Below are 246 nucleotides of genomic sequence, written 5' to 3' on the forward strand. Positions count from 1 at the left end.
CACATTGGTGCCTAGGCTTTGCATGTTAACTCCCCAGTGGCAATGAGGTCAGAATGTCCTGTGCAGTTGTGAGTTTTGTCATGCTTCATGGGAGGCCGGATTCCTTGAGTTCTCCCTTTACTAAGCCAAGCTGGAAAAGTGTCTGTGTGATGCTCTGCTAAGGTGCAAGGACTTGTTAATGATATAATTCATTCATAGACATATTTGCAGTCACTAAAGGTCTGATGAGATCAGGTGGTGTCTTTT

Source organism: Penaeus monodon, chromosome 28 (assembly GCF_015228065.2).
Source record: "Penaeus monodon isolate SGIC_2016 chromosome 28, NSTDA_Pmon_1, whole genome shotgun sequence".
In the NCBI taxonomy this organism is placed as follows: domain Eukaryota; kingdom Metazoa; phylum Arthropoda; class Malacostraca; order Decapoda; family Penaeidae; genus Penaeus; species Penaeus monodon.